The following is a 22330-nucleotide window of genomic DNA, read 5'->3' as shown; positions in this document are numbered from 1 at the left end:
GGGCACCCAGGCTTTTTATCTGTGGTGCAGTCACTGGGGTTCGGGTCTGTCCTAGTTGGAGCTTCTGTGGCTATGATAAACACCATGACCAAAAGCCAGCTGTGGAGTCAAGGGTTTGTTTCTTCCCACAATTCTCAGGTCTCACTCCATCACGGAGGGAAGTCAGGGCAGGAGCCTGGAGGCAGGAACTGATCCGGAAGTTATGGAGGAATGCTGCTCACTGGCTTGCTCCTCCCGGCTTGCTCGGCCTGCCTTCTCACACAACCCGGGCCCGTCTACCCAGAGGTGACACTGCCCACAGTGGGCTGGGCTCCCCCACATACACCATTAACCAAAAAAATGCCCTAGAGACTTGTCTACAGGCAGTCTGGTGGAGGCATTTTCTCATTTGAGGTCCCTTATCTCAGGTAACTCCAGCTTGAGTCAAGTTGATGATAACCGACGAGGACAGTGAGAGATGCTGTTTTGAAAGTGGAGAGGGACAGAGCAGAATACCCCATATCCTCCTTTGGTCTTCACAGATGCATGTGTGGGTGTGAACACCCACAGACATAAATGCACCACCACCCCTGCCTCCATGACGCTGAGGCTCATCCTGGCCCCTGGGCCACCAGCCCCAGCTCAAGGATTCCCGCTGACCCCAGGGCCCCCAGTCCTCCACCTTCAGGTGGTCCTTTGCTCACCATCCTCCTGCACGTCTGGGCAGGTGTTCCCACATCCTCTGTCTGGAAAGCTTTCAGTCTTCCCATGAGTGAGCAGTTGCTGTTCTCTCTCCCAAGGCAGATTAAAGGTAGAGGACCAGAGAAACAGACCCCATATTTTGGGAAAGAACTGTAGGTAATTATTATCCTCTCCTGAGCAAAAGACCTGTGAAGTGGTCGGTTTTCTGAGGAGGAAACCCTCAGCCTCTGCCTTCTTCTAAAACCCACCTCCTGAAGCCCTCTCAGCCTGCAGGATGGGGACCAAGGCTTTTACAACCTAAAGAAGGGTGGGCGTTGCCAGAGGCCTGCTCCTTCTCACTGGAGTCTAGCCCACCCGCGGGGCTCCTTGCGGGTCACGTGACCATTATGGCTATGCTGACACCTTTGCAAGGGCAGTCCCCACTTCCTCCTCCTCTCCTCTTGTACTCCCTAGTACAGATGCTTAATGGGACCTGAGCAGGCCTGCTGCCCCTCCTCCTCCTCCTCCTCTCCCTCTGTGTGTGTGTGTGTGTGTGATGTATATGATGTATATGTATATATGTATATGTGTGTGATGATATATATGATGATGTGTATATATATGTGTGTATGTATGTGTGTGTGATGGTATATATATATGTGTGTGTGTATATGTGATATTTATGATGTATATGTATATATATGTGTGTGTGATGATATATATGATGATGTGTATATATGATATGTGTGTGTGTGTGTGTGTGTGTGTGTGTGTGTGTGTGTGTGTTTATGTATGTATACACACCATCTCTATCTACCAGGTCTCCTGTAGTTCAAGCTGATCCCAAACTCACTATGTAGCTGAGGGTGACCTTGAACTTCTGGTCCACTGCCTCTATCTTTTGAGTGCTGAAATTACAGGCCACACCTGGTTTATGCTGTGCTCAGAGTGGAACCTAGGGCTTCCTGTATGCTAGATAAGAACTCTACCAGCTGGGGTCCAGGTAGTTTTTGTTTCTATTATTTAGAGACAGCATCACACTTGTTGCCTGGGCTAGGAGAGAACCTCCCGCAGGGAAGGCAGAGATAGATCGGTGGGTGCCTGGAGCTTGCTGGCCAGCCAGTTGAGACACATGAGTGAGTTCCAGGGTCAGTGAGAGATGCCGTCTCAGCAAACAAGGTGGAGAGTGGCCAAGGAGGACACTGACATTGACCTCTTGGCTCTGGACCACATGTCCACACAGAAGCATGCTCACCCCTCCCCTGCACACACAAAACAGTCAATTTGATGAGAATTGGTGTTTTGTTTGTTTTGTTTGTTTGGTCGGTTGGTTTTCAGTTTTTCGAGACAGGGGTTCTCGGTGTAGCCCTGGGTGTCCGGGATTTGCGATCACAGAAGAGGAATTTGATAGAGGTAAAAGGCTGTCTGCTGAGAGCCCTGTTTCTCGGTCTCATCTCCCAGGAAGCCAACTGGTCCCGCTCCCTAGAGGTCCTAGTGTTACCTGTTTGTTAGACATCCGTCGTCAGGAGATATTCCAGATGTGCACGTGTAACTCATACACAATTCGGGAATATTTATGTGTATGTGCTTATCTATAAATTTGTGTGTGTGTGTGTGTGTGTGTGTGTGTGTGTGTACATGTGTATAGTTCCTAATACAACCGTTGGCATCTCTCTCACTTTCCCTGTCAATGCATCTTGCAAATTGTTCCACACCAGAGAGAAACGCTTCTTCATTCTTTTTATGGCTGCCTGCTATTCCATAATACAGACGGGCTGTGATTTATTTAACGAGACCCCTTTCTGATGGGTGCTTAGATTGCCCGTCTTCTGCCATTTCCAAACAGTGCCGTATGAAGCACCTGGTGCCTGAGTTAGTCACCTGTGTGAGAGTGTACGTGGAGGACTCGGGGTGAAGCTCACAAGGAACTCCAACTTTGCTGGAGAGAGAATCATTGCTTCATGGTCAGGTTACCTGGCTGGTGAGGGCTGGCTTGGTCCCTTGGGCTTCTTACTTCTGGTAGTTCAAGGACTTTCCCTATGATCATTACCTACAAATATACAGTTGTAGTTTCTGTCTTTGGTTTGTCTTTTTTTTTTTTTCCTTCACTACATAGCTTTGACTAGCCCGGAACTTGCTATGTAGACCAGGCTTGACTTGAACTTACAAAGATTTGTCTGTTTCTGCCTCCCAAGTGCTGGAGTTAAAGGCGTGCACCACCACACCTGGTCTCTGGTATAGTTTCTGAAGGGAGGACACTGCTTGGATTTCAGACTTTGCCTGTTAGCTGGTTAGATTTATTGGTTCATTTATAGATCATCTGGGAATAAATTCAAAGAAGGGTCTGAATTATGTGTGTTTGTGTGCTCACACATGCACACTTGCATGCCACAGCAGGATTGTGGAGATCAGAGGACAACTCGTGAGAGTCTCCTGTCCTTCAGCCATATGGCTCCCAGAGAACAGACTCTGGGTGAGCACCTTTGCCTGCTAAGCCATCTTGCTGGCTCTAACATTCAAACAGAAATTCAAAGAAGTATACATTGTTCCAATTTTTTTTCATTTCCCCTATACTCTCTATCTGTTGCTGTGAGAAAATCACTAAGGAAGTAAGGATTTATTTGGTCAACAGTTTGAAGTGATAGTCTGTCTGGCAGGGGAGTTAACAGTAGGAGCTTGGGGCAGCTGGTTACATTTTACCCCAAAGTCAAGAAACAAAGTCCATGATTCCAGCCCAGGGAATGATACCACCCACACTGGGCAGGACTTCTCTGCTTAAATAACCTAGCCATGATAATCTCCCATAATCCCCACAGGCATGCCTAGGGGCTTATCTGTCAGACGATGTTTGATGCCATCTGTTGATAACTGAGATAGATTAACCATCACACCCCGACCTTCTATTTCTTACCTCTTCTCCATCCCATTGGTCTCCTCTGATTCGTAGACAGTTCCACTTATTCCTTCATATCTTATATGTTGTGCTGGCTAGTTTTAGGTCAACCTGCCTCAGGCTAGAGTAGTTTGGGGCCTGTGGGTAAGCCTACAGTGCATATCCTTGATTGATAATTGATGTGGAAGGGCTCAGCTCACTGTGGACAGTGCCACTCACTGGCTGGTGGCCCTGCATGGTATAAAAGCAGGCTGAGCAAGTTACAAGGAGCAAGCCAGTGAGCTGTGTTCCTCCATCAGCCCCTACCTTCAGGATCCTATCTTGAGTTCTTGTCCTGATTTCCCTCAGTGATGGAGTGTGACTGAAGAACTGTAAACGGAAATAAACCCTCTTTGCTCAAGTTGCTTTTGGCCATGGTGTTTTTATCACAACAGTAGAAACCCTAACAAGACACATTAATGCGTGACTTTATGTAGCTGTATAACATCTAGAAATCACAAAAGAGAGAGATTTCGCCGGGTGGTGGTGGCGCACACCTTTAATCCCAGCACTCGGGAGGCAGAGGCAGGCAGATCTCTGTGAGTTCGAGGCCAGCCTGGGCTACCAAGTGAGTTCTAGGAAAGGCGCAAAGCTACACAGAGAAACCCTGTCTCGAAAAACCAAAAATAATTAAAAAAACAAAACACCCTGAAAATAGACTTACCATATGACCTAGCTGTACTACTCCTGGTGTTTATTCCGCCAAAGGACTCCACATGGACACCTCACAGGAACACTTGCACACCTGTGTTAGCATCGCCAACCACGCCAGCTGTGTTATGGAACCAGCCCAGGCATCCAGTGGTGGACCGCATAAGAAAATCGGGAATTTTTACATGGACTGTTTCAGCTGCCAATAACAAAGTTAGGATGTTCCCAGGAAGGGGGATACAGAGACGCGCTCACTAAGTCCTCCAAGCCCGTCTCACACAGAAGGCTTTTCACTAGAAACACAGACCTCCACAATCACTGTTAAACAGCCGTGTGCTGATCCGAGTGGAAATCTGGTCAGGTGCTCAAATTAGGGTCAGGAGGAGATGCTGCCACACTAAGGTACTGAGAGTGGCACATTTGAGGTTGAGCGTGGAGCTCCGTGGGTAGAGCACTTGCCTAGAACAAACAGGTCTATGTTCGGTTCCGGGCACTGCATAAACAGGGCACGGTGCCGCACGGTGCCGCACGTGTTCCCTCGGCTCTCTGGAGGTGGAGGCAGGAGATTTGGTAGTTCAAGGCCATCCTTGGTCACACAGTGATTTCGAGGCCCACCTGTGCTACAGGAGATCCTGTCTCAAACTAAAAGAGAAACCACTTTTGGTGCAGCAGAGGATGAGGTGTTTGTTGTTTGTTTTGTTTTTTTCTAAGTTAGAACACCTAGAACATCTTAGAACACAGAGAACATCTTAGAACACCTAGAACATCTTAGAACACCTCTTAGGGAAAAGGCCCATTTGGCAGGCTCGTGTTTGGGGATGTGTTGACAGAGCGGTAGCCACCGACATTTACTGAGCTTTGTACTGTCGGCTAGGCCAGTTCCTCTCCTCCTGCTGGAAGCCCCCAGCCACCTGGTATCCCTCCTTCAGATGCCTTGGCTCAGGCTGGGTGCAGTGTGCCCAGGGTTGCTCACCTGGATGGTTCTAGCCTAATTTCCATGTATCTTTGGATCTTAGACACATGGCCAAGCAGTAAGCCCAAGGCAGCAGGTGCTGTATGTGGGCAACACCAGCTACTTGTGATGATTCAGTTGACCCATGCAGCTGCTCATGGGTGAAAGTGGTATGCATTCAGTCAGAACTTTACTTAGCATTGTGAGTTTGGAAATCATCCCAGCTAGTGATCTGATTGGGCCCACAGTCATGAGAACAGTTGATATTCCACATTGGGTATTGAGCTGAGATGTACAGTCCGCAGGGTATGTTCAGGATATTTTCAGTGCACCACCGTATTTTCTCTCTTATGTGTATGTATTCATGTATTCGGAGGCATGTGTGTGTGTCACATGACTGTGGCAGCCAGGGGTCAACTCTGAGTGTCATTTCTAAGGTGTCCTCCATCTTCCTTTTGAAACAGGGTGTCTCATTGACCTGGAACTCACTGATTAGGCTGGCTGGCTGGGCCCCAGGGACTCAGCTGTCTCTGTCTCCCCAGAGCTGGGATTCCAAGCATGTATCACCATGAGTGGCTTTCCCACATGGGTTGTAGGTATAGAACTTGGGTCCTCACATTTGGGCGGCAAGCTTTCACTGACTGAGCCAACTCCCTGGCTTCTTGGATTTTCTGCTTTACTTCTATTTTCAACTGACAATGGGTTACTAGGATGCAAGTATTTATACCCAGAGGCTGTTCAGGCCACAGTCCTGAGTCCATAACACCCAAACAGTGGAGCACAGGGGAGAGAAGAGAGGCAGATGGAGACGCTGTGCCTTTCCTGGCCCTGCCAGAGCATCTCAGGGAGAACAGTGTCTGCTCACACTCTTTCTGGTTACAGCTCCATACAACAAGGTTGTAGTTGGGTTTGACTCTGTGAGCTGCTATCCCATGGTCTTAGACTATCAAGGGCTTTAACTAGAGAGGCGTTGCGGGTCTGCAGATGTTCTGGCCTGACCCCAGGCCTGACCTTCTTCTGGACAGTTCTATTTCCTTTTAGCTCACCATTTAGCTCACTGTGCAAGGTCTTCTCTGATGTCCCAGAGCATCCCTGGTTTCCTGTGGGTGTGCTATATCTATGTGTTCATGTGGCTGTGTGCATTTGTGCAAACACGTGTCTAATGTGTGTAGAATCCAAAGGTTCCATGCCTTCCTCAATTACTTAGCACCTTGCTTTTTGAGAGTGGGTTTCTTACTTGAACCTGGGGCTCACTATTTGACTATGCTTAGAGCCAGTGAGCTCCAGAAATCCTCCTGCCTCTGTTCCCATCCTCTACTCTCCACCCACCTCAGTACTGGGGTTACAGGCTCATGCCACTGTGGCCTGATTTAACGTTGGTGCTGGGCACCCACAATCAGGTCCTCATGCTTGTATGGCAGTTGCTTTACAGACTGAGATGTCTCCCCAGCTCTAGCCCCAGTTGTTGGTAGTGTGGGCTGGATGGTTCCTAGGTCCACATCAGCAGTCCTTGCCTACAGAAAGCCATAGGTAGGTCTTTATCCTTCCAGGCCACATGCAGGATCTTGGTCATAGCTGCCTGCTATGGAGAGTGCATAGAACATATGTTGTGAACCACTGGGGACCCTGTGGCATTAAAGCAAGCTGGGGACGGATGTGGCCCCCGAGTTTCAGTTTGCAAGTGTTTCTTCTAGCTGACTAATGATTTTAAGCCTAATTTGCTTACAGATGAATGACTCTAGCCTTACTTGGGTATAAGCCTCATTTCCTGGGTCTGGAGAGGTGGCTCAGTCACTATAGTGCTTACAAGGAGGCCCTGAGCTGGATCCCCAGAAAATCTATGTAAAAAAGCTAAGCAAAGTGGCACACATGTGTAGTGCCTGCTCTGGGGGATGAAGACAAGTCACACACACAAAGTGCACCACGTGATTTTTGCCTAGAACTCTGCACCTCACGGGGCAATTCCCTTCTGGGACACCCCAATCCTGCTGACCCCTAAACCTTCTAGAGCTGGTGGTTATGAGTTCTCCATGCTGCCTCCTTGAGCCATGCAGCCCGGTGTGCACCTTCTGGTGTGACTGAAGGCGAGGAGCGGGCTCACTTCCTTAGCATCCTACTCTATACTTGGGATTGCCAAGCCCAGGAGGAATGAGTGAGGAAAGAAAGGACCATGTGAGCTAAGGCCTCACGCCTCCTTGGTGTTTCCTGGTGATGCTGCAGGGAGAAGAGTCTCCATCCTTCTTTGTTCTGGAAGCCAACCAGATCAGACTGCTCCTGCATTCCAGCTGAGAGGCCCAGACTCCCCCCGCCCACAGTGCACCCTGAATCTCAGCTCCTCTCCCAGCTGTCCAGGTTAGCTGCCTCGGCACCCCTTCTCAGACACCCTGTCTTAAGTAGCCAGGGTCTGGTGGGACGCTCCTGGGAGCGTCAGAAAGCAATGTGCGTAGCAGCCGGGAGCCCCAGGTGGTTTCATGTTCTGCTTTGTCCTGTTCTACTACCAGGGGACTTAGTGCCCTTATTGGCTTCTTCAGGCCCTGGTTTCCTGATGGACTCCAGGGAATAGGTAGGTATGAGGGTGCACAGAGATTCCTACAGGGTGCGTACTCAACTTTCCAGGGCAGGTCGTTTGCCTGTGAACATTCTTCACTGGCTAGGTTCTGGGCAGGGCCCTTGGAATATGTATGTAGCTCATGTGATGGGTTGTGTTCTGGACTTTTCCTTATTGTTAGAGTCCAGGCTGAATGAATTACAGTGTGTCTCATGATATGCTCCCATAATCCTCTCTGTGTTACAGTGGGAAATTGGAGGCTTAGGAAGTCTATCTGAGACCAGCTGGTGAGAGACCCAGCAGGACCCAGGCCTGCCATTCATTGGATGTCTGGAGGACCTCATTGCTGAATGCTAGGTAGCTAGGTAGATGAGGGGTCTCTAGCCCTGTAGCCATGCCGTCTCCTTGTGGTGGTTTGGCTCTTCTTCAGGGGTGTGTGTGTGTGTGTGTGTGTGTGTGTGTGTGTGTGTGTGTGTGTGTATCTGTGTATGTGTGTGTATGTGTGTGTGTGTGTGTGTGTATCTGTGTGTATGTGTGTATGTGTGTGTGTGTATCTGTGTATCTGTGTGTCTGTGTGTATGTGTGTGTGTGTATCTGTATGTCTGTGTGTGTGTGTGTATCTGTGTGTGTCTGTGTGTATGTGTGTGTGTATCTGTGTGTCTGTGTGTCTGTGTGTGTGTGTATCTGTGTGTATGTGTGTATGTGTGTGTGTATCTGTGTGTATGTGTGTGTGTGTGTGTGTGTGTGTGTGTGTGTGTGTGTATGTGTGTGTGTGTGTGTATGTGTGTGTGTATCTGTGTGTATGTGTGTATGTGTGTATGTGTGTGTGTATCTGTGTGTATGTGTGTGTGTATGTGTGTGTGTATGTGTGTGTCTGTGTGTATGTGTGTGTGTATCTGTGTGTGTGTGTGTGTGTGTGTGTGTATGTGTGTGTGTGTGTCTGTGTGTGTGTATCTGTGTGTCTGTGTGTCTGTGTGTGTGTGTATCTGTGTGTATGTGTGTATGTGTGTGTGTATGTGTGTGTGTGTGTGTGTGTGTGTGTGTGTGTGTGTGTGTGTGTGTGTATCTGTGTGTATGTGTGTCTGTAAGCTGGTGATAGTAATTCAATCTTGACTGTTTTCAGTGTGGACAGGGAAGACCTGCAGAGGTGGCTGGCTGATCTGGTTTGCTGAGGACAGAGGGCAGTCCTGGGGCAGTCCTGGGCACACCTGGCTGAGCCAGCCACTCAGGCTGACCCTGGGGGTCCTGCAAACCAAACAGTGTCAGCTGCTTGGTTTCGGCTCGGTAGGCTGAATTGGAAGCAAATGAGTGACTGAAAGCCAGTCCAGAAGCTTGTGTCGCTCACGTTTAAACCAGGACATTTGTAGAGTATTCTCCCTCCCTCCCTCCCTCCCTCCCTCCCCCTCCCTCCCTCCCTCCCTCCCTCCCTCCCCCTCCCTCCCTCCCTCCCTCCCTCCCTTCCTCTGGAAGGGGTGATTGTGGGTATGTATGCACATGTGCACGCTTGTGTATGGAGATAGAGGACATCTTTGGGTAGCATTCCTCAGACACCGCCACTCTTATTTATTTATCTGTTTGTTTGTTTGTTTGTTTGAAAGGCAGCATCTCTTATTGACCTGGTGCTCACCAACTAGGTATAAAGCCATTAGGCCCCAGGGGCTGCCTGTTTCCCCCCACCCCCAGCTCTTGGGATCATAAGCACATGCCATCACACTTGGCCTTCTGTATGGGTTCTGAGGATCAAAGTTGGGTCTTCCTTCTTGTAGAGCAAGCACTTTCGCACTGAGCCATCTCCTCAGCCTGTAAAATAACGTGTTTTTTTTTTAAATGTGTCTATGGAGGAAGGGACACACAGGCATAAAAACTCCAGGAACAGCTCTGAGGAAGAGACCCACCACTGAGCCTTTGGGGACCAGGAAGAAAGAGATGGGTGACTGGCTAGCCAAAGAGAAGGTGGTGGACCCAGAGCTGGAGGATGCAGGGTGCCCTTCTGAGCCTCCCATGATGGAAGGGAGGCAGAACCTTGGCAGTTCCTGAGCTTGCCAAGGCCTAAGGCTTCCAGTGAGGATGATGACAAGCTGGGGGCCTGTCAGGCTGGGAAGCCCTGTACCACTCTGATTGCCCTCCTAGCGTGAGCCTGGAGACCCTGGCTCTCAGATGTGCCTACTGCGCCATGTCGGGGACAGGGATGGCCGTGGTGGGTTCCTGTTCTGAGCCAGGTGGCTGATTTAATCCAGCTGAGGCCAGGGCCTCTGCATGGAGGCTTAGAAGACAGCTGGGTCCCTGCCAAGCCCTCCTCCCTACCACATGGGGCTACAAAGCCCAGAAAGGGGGGAAACCTGCTGGGGGGCCCATGTAGCAGATGTCACTATGGTGAATGCTTCTTGTTTATCTTTTATTAATGGCAGGCGCTTAGGCTCCTGCAAGGGCAGTGCTCAGAGCAGCCCTTTGGAGTGAGCAAGCGGGCTGCTCCATGAAGGAAGGCGGCCTCCCTCAGAAGCTGGGGAGGAGAGAGCAAGCATGAATAATACAGGCTGCATCCTGACCCAGCTTGTTGGACCGCTGTGTATACCTGAGCAAGTGCTACAGATACTATTGGCTTCTGAACTCAGAGAAGAATGCTTTTCTCAACTCCTGGAATGGAGTAGGATGGGACAGGATGGGTGCAACCAGCTGAAAGCATGTGGGCTTTCCCAGTAGCCTGGACTGGGCACTCTGCTATTCAGAACTCTGTAAGCCCACTCCCCATATAGACCTGGAGCACACATCCAGAGCGGGGAGGGAACGCTTCCTGACTCTGCTCTTTCCTCCCCGCCGGTGTGTGTGTGTGTGTGTGTGTGTGTGTGTGTGTGTGTGTGTGTGTGTATTTGATGTTCAGATCAGAGCACAACCTCAGATGTTAGTCCTTCCCTGACACAGTATTGTTCAAAACAGCAGGCCAGGCTAGCTGGCCTATGAACTTCTGGGCATTCTCCTGTCTCCACCTCCCATTTGGCTTCAGGAGTGCCAGCATTACAGACACATACTGCTGTATCTGGCTTTAGGTTCCAAGGATTGAACTCAAGTCTTCACTCTTGTGTGGCAAGTACTTTACCCACTGAGCATCTCTCCAGCCACACCTGTGAGTTCTTGGGAAAGGGTCGAGGAGCCAGACAAGAATATGAACACTGGAGACTTTGCCATCACCTGTTCTATTCTGGGGAACTTTCAAGAAGGACCTGTCAGCAAGGGCCGCTGTGGAGGGAAAATGGGTAGAGAAAGAAATCTCCTTGACTCTTTGGCCTTGTTCTACTCCAAATGGTGGTAGCTTTGTATTCCTAGTGGAAATAGTGAGTCTTTGGCAGGAAGCCCACCCATGTGGATGGAGAAGTGGGCTGTGAGCCTGGGGACAAGTGACAGAAAGAGAGAAGGAAGGGGCAGAGGGGGCTGGGTGCCGTCTTTGAGACGCTGATTGTCCATCAGCCTCGTCAGGGGCAAGGGCAGGTGTGCAGTATTGTCCAGGTGTTATTTTCATTCCTTTGGGATTGAACGAGCGAAGGGTGAAGGGAAAAACAAAGGTTGCATGATCATGTAATGGAGTATTACTCAGCGTGAAAAACAAAGTTAATACCAACACACATTAACGTGGATGATGCCCATTGAAATAAACCAGTCCCCAAAGTACAGATACAAGATGATCTCACCCCTAGACTATTCATATTCATAAATTGAGGACAGCATGACTGTTGGCAGGGGCTGGGAAGAGGGGATAAGAGTCTCTGATAAGCACAGAGATGAAAAGGCTCTTGAGATGGATGATGACTGTGGCTTCATGATAGTGTTGAAGTATTCAGTACCAGTGGTCCGTTCCCTATGGTGCTTAGCATGGTAACACGTGTGCTATTTATACTATATTATAGATTTAAGAAAATAAAGCAGAAAGTGGGGCCAGGGAGCTGACTCAGTGTGTAAAATGCTTACCGTTCAGACACCTAAGCCTTATCTCCTGAACCAATGTAGAAGAGCTGGATCCCTCTAAGTGCCTGTAACCCCAGTTCTTCCAGGTGAAGACCGGGGGTGGAGGCGGGGGTCCCTGATGCTCACTTGCCAGTGGGTCTAACTGAATCAGTGAGCCTCAGGGTCAGTAACAGACCTGACATGAAAAATAAGGTGGGGAGTGATTGAGGAACATGCCACACGCATGTTCAAACATACACACAAGAGTATAAATAAAATAAAATAAATAAGGGCTGTTGACATCTCTCTTCCACTTGCTCATCTGTGTGGAATGAATGGAATTTCAGTGTTTCTCTGGTGGTGGTGGTGGTGGTGGTGGTGGTGGTGGTGGTGGTGGTGGTGGTGGTGAAATGATGTTGGTGATGATTATGTTGATGTTGACAATGATGGTGATGGTGAAGATGGTGGTGATGATGATGGTGATGGTGGTGATGAAGATGGCGGTAGTGAAGATAATGATGACATGGTGGCGATGATGATGTCAATGATGTTGAAAAATGATGGTGTTGGTGGTGATAGCAATGATAGTTGACAGTGATGTAATGGACATTTATGGGCTGCTTGTTGAGCCAAAAGTCTATGATAACCAGGCAAATCCTGCAGTTGTTGGCCTACTCTCTCAGGCACTCAGAGATCCCCAGTGGAATCCCTGAGGCTACTGCTGGACAAGCCCCACTCATATGCAAAACTCCTGGGCAAGGTTCCAGCCCAAGTTCTCCTCTGTGTGGGAATGGACATCTGAGGGGGAGATGGCAGCTGAAGCTGTGAGAGAGCAGAGCCCCTGTAAACAGCTGGGATACACGGTCCTCCAGCAGCAGCCTCGGGAGGAGGCAAAGGGCCCGGTGTGGCAGTCTGGAGAGTGCTTGCCTGGCATTCGTGAAGCCCCGGGTTCCATCTCCAGCGCCACACAGACTGGGCATGGAGTCTCGTACCTATGATCTCAGCATTTGGGAGGCTGACACAGTAGGATTTGAAGTTCAAGGTCATCCTTCAGTGCGGAGAAAGACCAAAATGGGCTAAATGTGACTTTGTCTCCAAACAAATGAACAGCAAAAGAAGGACATGGAAACGTCAGTGTTGATGGACCAGGAGATACCATCACATGCCTGAAATAAGAAGAGGACGTTACTAAATAAGAGTTTGTGGAGCCATAACTTTAAACAACACCAGTTCCGATGGTGGTGGTCGAAAGGAAGCTCATTAAACAGACGGAAGGTGAGATTTCACGGAGATCTTGTGGAAAGAAGAATACAAAGACCAGACAGGAACAGTGTTCCCAAGGAGCGTTGGGAAAGGCGGGACATGAAAGCGAGTTATGAAGCCTATGACTCATAGAAGTCTGCGTTAATGAAACACACAAAACCAGACGGAAGAAGGTTATGAAAGAATTCTTAAAAGAGAATTGATCACAACAGAAGGATAAAAATCTTCACATTAAAACAGCTCTGACTCTCCCCAGCACTTTAAAGGGAAGGGAAAAAGTATGATTTAAACAATATAATTGTGAAATTTCAAATAACCAAGAATAAAGTAATGTTTGGAAAAACTTCTAAAGGAGGGAGACCAGACAAAAGACTTGTCTGCAGAGGCAGAAGGCTCAGCTGGGAAGCAGCAGTGGACAGACCAAGGCTGTGGACTTGAGGCTGGGGACTTGAGTGTGGTCCCCAAGACTCACATAAAAAGCCAAGGTCAGTAGAATACACCTATAATCTCAGGACCGTGGAGGCAGAGACAGGAGGATCCCTGGGGCTGACTGGCCAGCCACTCTTGCTAAACTAGTGAGAACCAAGTTCAGTGAGAGGCCCTGTCTTAGGAAATAAGATAGTGATAGAGGAAAACACCCAAGGCCAGCCACACACACACACACACACACACACACACACTCATGCACAGTGTAGGCTTGCACACATGTATGAACAAACACATATGTACACTTGCATTTCCATACACACTTATATGCACATGAACAGGTACACCTCGGGCAGGGTGGTGGTGGTGGGAGAGGGAACCTGTCTGCCTTGTTACCAGCCAAGCCTGGTCAAGCTACTGAGTCATTAGCTAAGGATGCTTTCAACGATGCTGGGAGGAACTAAACTTTATGATCACACGTCTTTGTTACCAGTCTCCTAACCACTCTCTCATGCCAAGTAGTGGGAGGAGCAATAACTGTAAGGTAGCAGTTTGCCAGCTTGGAGAATCTTGGATAGGGGACAGTGGTCAGGCCTGATCTTCAGACAGTGCAGAGACCTCCAGATGGGAGGGGCTCCGGGGATAGCATCACTGTAGTTCTGCAAGTATGGGATGCAAGGCCAACGTCAAACTCAAGAATGAAACATGCTGTTGAACAATGCTCCTTATACAGATCAGATGGCTGCCAGAGGAGTCGACTTTGGAGAAATTTCTAAGAAGTGGTTGCCTTCAGGGTGCTGGGAAGGGAGTGATCTTTCATTTATAAATCCTGCTGTGCTGTTTGATTTCTTTTTTAATCATATGTGGGATGGATGAAATTTGTCTTTAAAGCCAAAAAAAAAAAAATTATGGAAATTCAAATGGAACAACTTGAAAAGCCCTGGTTTGCAACAGCTTGTTGGGGGTTGGGGCGATGGCTCTGTCAGTAGAGGGCTTGCTGAGCAAGCATGAGGAACTGAGTTCGAATCTCTAGTACACACATAGACAGCTGGTGTCGTAGTTCTTACCGAGTGAGTCCCAGAGCTGAAGTGGCGGAGACTGAAGGATTCCAGGAGCTTGCTGACCATCCCTGCCGAGTCTTAGGACTCCAGGTTCAGGGAGACAGCTTGTCTCAATAAGGTGGAAAGTGATTGAAGACAATAATGGATGTCCACCTATGGCCTCTGCATACCCATTCACCAATGTGCAGACCCATCTCCACAAACTTACATACTCACGTACTGTCTCCACACACAGAGAACTCGGGGTAGGGCACTTGTTGGAGTGGTCTTGAGGCTATCAGAGGGCTCTTGTGTTTTAACCTGCTCCTGGTGCTCTTGGCACCATGGGCCTGTTGGCCATAACAGATCCTCTTAAGGGAGCCCAGCCAGACTGAGTTGGATGGCCTCTTGAGTAAGGACCACCCAATGCTATTTATTCTTTTGCTCTGTTGGGTTTTACTTATTTATATTTGGATGTATGAGGCTGATGCCTCCGGGAGCTGTGGGGTGCCTAGGCCCTGTCGGTGCTGGGCTGTCTTGCAGGTTGTGACTTAGATCTGATACTTATATATTTGCCTTTGAAACTTGTTGTCCTGTCTGCCCCACTGTGTGGCCCACAGCAGAGGAAGGGGACCTCAGAGGGTCCTCAAGCACAGGGGAGGGCAGCAAGTACCAGCTGGACATTGGATGCTGGACTACACCAGTGCTGGCCCTGCTTCCAGAACAAGCATCTGTGTTGACTTGACACTACAATGCATATGTCAGCAAGAGGTGTGTGGGGAGAGGGGACAGAGCCAGGCATGGGATGGTCCTTAGGAGCTGTGCCCTGCTGGAATGTGAGAGCTGGGGTGTAGGGGTTCTGGGGAGGTATGATAGTTCTCACTGTCAACTTGACACACTGTAGAATCACCTTGAAGAGAGTCTCAGTGAAGGAGTGTCTGGATCGGGTTGGCCTATAGGCACTGTCCTGATTATCTACTGATGTGGGCGAACCCAGCCCCCTGTGAGTGGCACCATTCTGTGAATTTGGGTCCTAGACTGTGTAAGTGTGGAGTAGCAGATACAGATACATTTCTCTCCACTCTTGAATGGATCAGATATAGCTGGCTGCTTCCCTCCTGCTGCTTTGGTGACCTTAACCTGGAATTTTGAGCTATAATGAACCCTATCTCCTGTAAGTGGCTCTTGGGGAGAGCATTTTATCACAGCAACAGAAATTATATAAAGACAATCAAGAACTCAGAGAACCGCCCAAGCTTGTCCAGTAGGAGGGGGAGGGGTCATCTGCCAATGTCACATCTTAGGGATGTCCAGATGTCAGTAAAGATGAGCCAGCTGTTGGAAGATGTGTGCAGGGGATGAAAATTTTTAGCTCCATGTTCGGGGGTAGTTGAGGCCTACCAGGAGTAGACCCACTCTGTCAGGAGGTTTGACAGGCTTGAGATTAGAGTACCAGAGCTCTGGGAGCCTCAAGGACAGCTGCTGCAACTTGGTGGCAGGTCCTGAGCTTGGGGTTCTGTGGGGGTTCCAGAGAGGAGGATGGATTGGAACATGGAGAGCTTCTATTCAGGTTTTGGAAAATCACAAAGACACTGAGAGCTGGGCCCCATGCATGCCCCTGAGCCCTCTTGGTGAGGTTGGGCCAGGGTGGGGCCATGTCAGACTAGAAAAGGTTCTGGGACATGACAACCTCTTACCTAGTTGTCCAGATGCTCATGACATGTGTGTGAGCTAGCAGAGCTAGACAGGACCAAGGGACGAGTACTTGAGAGATGGCACTCCGAACCAGGGCCAGTGGCAAGCTGCCCATGCTTGGACAGAGCAGGGAATTTTTCCTGTCACTGGCTTGAGCGTGGCTTCTGTGCCCACAGGCACCTCTCTTGCCTCTCCAGCACATTTGGAGCTGAAGCCTGGAATTCCACCATTATGGGTTCATTCCTTTGGCTTCGAATACCAGTGACACCATTTTAGCCTCATTCCTTTGGCTTGGAATACCAGTGACACCATTTTAGCCTCATTCCTTTGGTGTGGAATACAGTGACACCTTATAGCCCCATTCCTTTGGTGTGGATGGCAAACACCCCTGTGATTCTTGAGTTGTCACCAGCTCTAAGTGTCCTCTGTGTCTTGATAGGTCAGCAGGACCATCACCCTCCAACTGAACAGCCAGCCAGCATTCACTCACTGTGCCCTATGTCTTGGATACTGTCCTAGCTCTTGGAGGCAAGGATGGTCTAGATGCTGCACCCTGCTTTTGAGGTGGTGGTGGAGGAGGTGGTGGTGGAGGAGGTGGTGGTGGAGGGGGCAGTCAGGAGAGAAGCTATGAGGGCAGAGACTGTGAGAATACCAAGGGAGGAACCACAGGGAACATGGGTGGTGGTGTGTATCCTTGGGCAAGTCACTCTCATGGGGGCTCTGTGCAGGTCGGTTGCTGGCTCTCAACCAGCTTGGTACAGACTTCCCCAAATGGAAACAGGGACTGGCTGGGTAAAAGACGCCCCTTAAAGATGCCCGAGGGTACAGAGAATGTCAGATAGTCTAAGCTCAGAGTAGCCAGGTAGAAAGCATGAGACTGACCTCAGGCTACCAAGAGCAGGGTAGCCTAGCCAGGCCAGATTCTGGGGACTTGAGTCTGAAAAATGGATGCCTCTGGCTGCAGTGACCGAGCCTGGGAGAGACAGCAAAGAGGAGGTGGGGTCTCAGGTGGACAGCTCCATGTCTCTGTTTCACCCTGGCTCTGGGTAGAACTTTCTGCTACAGCTTCAACCTGGTTGGAGCTAGGCTTCAGAATGGATGCCCAGGGCACTAGGGTCAGCATGCAGGGGCCAGCCTGGAATGGCAGATTTTTGGTGTGTGTGTATGTACAATCATACATTATGTGTACACACATGTTACCTACATGTGGGGGACAGAGGTCAAAATTTGGGTGTCTTCCTCAATCACGTTTCACCTTGATTTTCAAAACAGTATCTTCCACTGAACCCAGAGCTCCTTGGCTCTGCTAGTCTGGCTGGCTAGCAAGCCACAGGTATCCAGCTGTCTCCACCAGGGGTTAGAAGCATGTACCACCGTGCCTGAATTTTGTACATGGGTTCTGGGGACCATAACACAAATCCTCATGTTTGCAGGGTGTGCTGGTTAGCTTTAACTCTCAACTTGACATAGCCAACTCCAGGCACCTGGAAGGAGAGTTTCAATTAAGCAATTCTATAGAACAGGTTGGCCTATGGGTGTGTCTGGGGGGATTATCTTGCCTGTTAATTGATATAAGAAGACACTATGGACAGTACCATTCCCTGTCTGGGGGCTCTGGTCCAAAAGAGCAAAGGGGGCTGACTGAGCATCAGTTTGGCTCTGCTCACTACTCTGGGTGTGCTGTGACTAGCTGCCTTGATGTCCTGCAGTGATGACTGGAACCTGGAATTGTAAGCTAACATAAACCCGGGTAGCTTTGGGTCAGGGCGCTTCATCACAGGAGCATTAAGGAAACTAGTACATGTGGCAGGTGCTTTACCAATTGTGCCAGTGTCCCAACCCCCACACAGCTTATTAAACGTGGGACCTGTGCTGCATCCTGACTCCGCAGGCCCGGGACCAGGCAGGTTTGTGTCTCTGCCAATTGTAGGTGCTGCTGATACTGTTTGACATTGTTGGCTCTTGACCAGGAGGGAAGAGCCTAAGATTCACCTAGTGCTGGGGCCAGGTTGTTTATGGCCTGGGTGGAGCAATGCTGCTCACCCACACAGAGCAAGGTCCCCTTGAGGCCATCTGGGAAGGACCCGGAATCCTTTAACTATCCAAGGCGCCAGAGTCATTGCTAACCGAGCAGATGAGCAGAGACACACAATCTCCTAGGTCCTGCAGCTCAGAATGACTGGCAGCTCACAGGAGTGATTGACAGCTTCAAGGTGCCCAGGCATGCTGCAATGAAAAGACCCAGTTTAGATGGTACTCTCAGAAGAGCAAGGGTTTCTCAGAACCCCAACACTGAGCAGGTAGAGGCAGGAGGATCAGAAGTTCAAGGTGTATGTAGGGAGTCTGAGGCCAGCTTGAGCTACATAAGACTCTCAAAAACAAAGGAATGCTGGGAGCTAGCCTTTCATGGAGTTCAAGTACTGTGTTTAATTGCTCTATCCTGATAGTTCTAGAAAACAATCCCATGGTCCCTCATTGTACAGACAGGAAAAGAGAGGCTAGAGGGGTTATATGACCAACCTAGGGTCCCACTGCTGTCGAGCTGCTGAATTAGTGGTCTCAGCGTGGCTGTCTGCCTGGAGACAGCTGTCCTTAACTACTGTGCTGAACCACTCGCTAAGGCACACTCAGGACATTGGTTCAGGAAAGGCAAGTGTATCCTTTAAAACGCTGGCAGACACCATTTGCGCAGTGCCTGCTTTGAGCCAGGGAGCTGAGTTTTTCCAGGCTGTTTGTTAATAGCATGGTCGCTGTTCTTGCCTGTCTGCAAAGGAGGAGTAGAGAGCTGGGGATGTGGCCAGCAGGTAGATGAGAAAGTGTGAAGCCCTGGGTTTGATCCCCGGCAGTTCAGAAAAAACAGGTATGGCAGTACATGCAGTCATCCTAGCACTCGGGAGACCCAGCCAGAGGACCAGAAGTTCAAGTTATCCTTGGGTTTGTAGTGGGTTCTAGGTTACGCTGGGGTGCTTATCTTGAGACCTGTCTGAAGGGGTTGGGGGAGAGGGCAGGAAAGGGAGTCAAGGCTCAGGGAGGCACACTACCTAAGCAAGCTTGTTGCTGGAGTTATCTCCAGTCCCACCCAGGCCCCACAGCTACTCAGACCCAAATAAACACACAGACATATTATTTAAACTGTTTGGCCTAATGGCTCAGGCTTCTTGCTATCTAGTTCTTATATCTTCAATTAACCCACTTCTATTAATCTATAAGTTGCCACATGGCTTGTGGCTTACTGGTACTTTACATGTTATTTCTCATGGCTGCAGCGGCTGGCAGTGTCTCCTGACTCAGCCTTCCACTTCCCAGAATTCTTCTCTCTTATCCCACCTATACTATACTTCCTGCCTGGCTACTGGCCAATCCACATTTTATTTATCAATCAGTCAGAGCAACACATTCACAACACAGACTGGTGTCACTGGAGCTTGATCTGGGCCACTCACCTCAGAGCCTATGTCCTTTCTGACTTCTTCTCTGCCTTGCAGGCCTGACAGAGCAGCTGGAGACCCTCGTTACCCTTCTTGTTCCCTGTGGCCTACTGGCTTCCTGCAATCAGAGCTGGGAATGCTGCTGAACTCACCATCCCTGGTGGTCCAGTTCAGTATTCATGTGCAGGGGACAAGTCTGGGAGTCCAGGTTGGGCTGAATGCTTCTGGATGGGAGGCAAGATAGTCTGCAGGGAGAGAGATCTCCATGTAGACAGATGGAGACTTGGAGCTGTGTGCTGCTTTCTACTATAGACCACCCGGGACACAGCTCTCACATGCCTGTAGATAATGCTGGGCCCAGATTGGCCTAGTACCACTTACGTTGTCAGGGAATAAGCACAACTGCCCGTGGACACCTCTAGAGCACCCAGAGCATCCAGAAACCCAGAACTCTATGGATTGCCATTCTGAGCACCCCTGTCTGGTTATTACACCTGCCTGACCCCCTTCTAGACTACCCTGCTTTCCAGAGGGTGGTTGAAATCCAAAAATGCATGGGCCACTGATGGCCCGTGGGTGGGTGCACTTGGCTCACACTCAGGCCTGGAGGGAGCAGGAGAGTGCTCTGATAGAAGTGGGCCCAGAGGTCCTTTGATTTCCATCAAGGCAGGAGCTGCCTGGACAGGCAGGGGTAATAACGGCGTAGGCTGGGGGCTTGGAAAAGGCAGGAAGGGAGAGCCAGGACCAGAAGTTCATACTGTGGGTCCCCACCGTGCTAGCCCAGAGCTGGGGGGCAGGGTGGATTCCATAATGTACTCCAGGGTCTGCCAAGCCGTTGTCTCTCCTGTCAATGCTCCTGCAGGAGCACTGGACCGGGAAGACCTAAAAGAGCTGTGCTAGTGGACCGAGAGAAATGCTACACTAGAGCGTCAGTCCTTCTGTCTACCCCCAGCCAGTCACCCAGCATATGCTCACCCTTACTCACTACCAGTCTGCTTGCCTCCAACTTATCTGCCCACTCACCTTCCCAGCCATCCACTAATATGCCCAGTTCCATCCATCTACCACCCATTTATCCATCCATCCATCCATCCATCCATCCATCCACTCACCCATATACCCATTTTTCCATCCATCTGCCAACCCACACATCTGCCCATTTCTGTCCACATGCCCACCCACCCACCAATTCTTCCATCCGCTCATCTGCCTATCCACTGACCTAACACGTTTCTCTTTGCTGGCTGCCTTCTGTGTTATCACTGTTTTTCATCCTGGTAGTTTCTGCCATACCAGCCATCCCTCCTTCCTTCCTCTACCCTTGCCTACCCTGAATGCTGGGATCGCGGGTGTGAGCCACCATGCCTGACATCCCCTCACTTTTTTCTGGTCTCCATTCTCTTTCCCTCTCCCTCCCTGCCCCTCCCTCTTTTAGACACATGCATGCATGAGTGCATGCACGCACGCACATACTGATACTGGCTCCTAGCCCTTCAGACTACTTTCCTGTGAGTCTTCTCGTCCCTCTTTGTGACTTTCTTGGTGACTGCTAGCTCCTTGACCCTGAGTCATGGCTGCTTCTAATTCTGTATGCTTTTCTTAAAGCTTCCTTTGAGGATGTCATTCCGAACATCTTTCTTGGGTCAATAGAAAAGTTGCCGGTGAATGTCTGGCGTGAGTCTAGGGTCGGGGGAAGAGAGACTTGCATGTGATACAGCCAGGGAAGGATAGGATAGGATGGATTTCTGGGGCTGGTGCCATCTCTGTGACCTGGGAACAAGTCACTTGACCTCTGACAGTCAGTGTCTTTATTTGCCATGGAACAATGTATAAAGTTATCCTTATGGTGCAGTGCCCTGGTGGAACGCTCCTTTGGTACCTGGCGTGTGGTTGGTCAGTAGGTGATGGTTCCCTTCCCCTCTGCTCACACCTTGTTTAGGTGGACCCGGCAGAGCTGCACAATTCTTGCCAGGACAAGGTCACCCAAGCCAGGACAGGGCAGGTGAACAGCAAAAAGCAGCTTCTGGCTTCAGGTTCCTGTTCTTTCCTGGTTCATCCCATGGGTCCCTGGGCCCCAAGTCTCCAGGGAGGGGCAACATAAAAGATAAGCCACTGGGCTGCAGGCAGGTAGCATGGCAAATGCCTTGCTGTGGCCCTGTTAACTTGTGTTCTGTACCTGAGTGACCAGATGGCTAGTTGTCAACACACAGGGCCTGTGAAAGTCAGCCCAGCACCAAGAGATAGCAGGAGGTGAGCGCAGCGGGCTGGACTCCATGGAGGGTGCCCGGTGCTGGGGGCCACAGGCATTTAGTCAACTGAATTCCCACCACTGTCTCCCCAACGGCGTTTATTACCTATTAAATAATTATCTCATTTGGAAAGTGTTTCTTAATCTAGGGCAGACTCCACCCCCTGGGGCCAAGGTTTTGCAATGTGCTGTCTCCTGCCTGAGCTAACCAGGCTGTGGCAGGACCATGATGTGCTTGTCCTGGCGAGGGGCCTAATCCTAAACCAGGCCTTCTGGAAGCACCTCAGGGCTGGGCATGCCTTTCTATACCTAAGAAGTCCTGGCTGAGAGAACATCACCAAGATTTTCTCCTCTCCTCTGCTCTCCTCTCCTCTCCTCTCCCCTCCCCTCCCCTCCCCTCCTCTCCCTCCCTCTCCTCTCCTCTCCTCTCCTCTCCTCTCCTCTCCTCTCCCCTCCCCTCCCCTCCTCTCCTTTCCTCTCCTCTCCTCTCCTCTCCCGTCCCCTGCCCTCTCTCCTTCACACCTCTCCTCTCCTCTCCCAGTCTCTCCCTT

The 22330-nt window shown here is 50.0% G+C and overlaps 1 protein-coding gene across 1 annotated transcript in view; it reads left to right on the top strand.

Moving 5' to 3' along the window:
- Positions 1 to 22330, top strand: part of Gli2 (GLI family zinc finger 2) — a 168736-nt gene that overhangs the window by 19816 nt on the left and 126590 nt on the right. The gene's annotated exons all lie outside the window — the stretch shown is intronic.

This window comes from Onychomys torridus, chromosome 11 (genome assembly GCF_903995425.1).
Source record: "Onychomys torridus chromosome 11, mOncTor1.1, whole genome shotgun sequence".
NCBI lineage: Eukaryota > Metazoa > Chordata > Mammalia > Rodentia > Cricetidae > Onychomys > Onychomys torridus.
Note: the sequence above shows the minus strand (reverse complement) of the source record. Positions and strands in the feature narration are given on the sequence as shown.